Genomic DNA, 932 nt, shown 5'->3' on the forward strand with positions numbered 1-932 from the left:
GCTCGGTGCGGCAGGTCTTGAATCTACACAAGGCGGCGTGAGCCTGATTGGCCAGTAGGAGGTGACGTAGATGATGATGCTCCGCGAAGAGTTTGACTCTCTTATGAGGACTTATTTTATGAAGGTATGAAAAAAAAACCTACGCATAATTCCCATTGCGTGTTGGATATTCAGCTTCATAGACAGCAAATAGATGTACATTTACGAAATCTTTTGGATTGGATGAAATCCTCAGGATGTCTCAGATAATCGGAATCTTTTTCCCATTTGACTCTTTATTATTAACATTATAAAATATTAAACATGAAGAGCTCAAATGCCAAAGCCTCTAAATGCCATCTGAATTTTCTTCTATAATGAGCATTTCTCGCAAACTGCTGTGTGTTGGTTCAGTAATGGATAAATATAAAGGTTATTTGCTTTTAAAGTGAAATAACTAAAAATAATATATATTTACATAAGATGAGAGAAATATATATATATATATATATATATATATATATATATATATATATATATATATATATATATATATATATATATATATATATATATATATATATATATATATACAGTAAAATCTGAATTATTAAACCCCCTTTGAATATTTTTTCTTTTTTAATAAATATGTTTATCAGAGCAAGGAAATTTTCACAGTATGTCTGATAATATTTTTTTCTTCTAGTGAAAGTCATATTTGTTTATTTGGGCTAGATTAAAAGCAGTTTTTATTTTAAATTCAAAATTATTAGCCCCTTTAAGCTATTTTTTTCCCCCGATTGCCTACAGAACAAACCATCGATATACAATAAATTGCCTAATTACCCTAACCTGCCTAGTTAACCTATTTAACCTATAGTTAAGCCTTTAAATATAATTTTAAGCTGTATAGAAATCTTGAAAAATATGTAGTCAAATATTATGTGCTGTCA

This window comes from Danio aesculapii, chromosome 16, assembly GCF_903798145.1.
Source record: "Danio aesculapii chromosome 16, fDanAes4.1, whole genome shotgun sequence".
Lineage (NCBI taxonomy): Eukaryota > Metazoa > Chordata > Actinopteri > Cypriniformes > Danionidae > Danio > Danio aesculapii.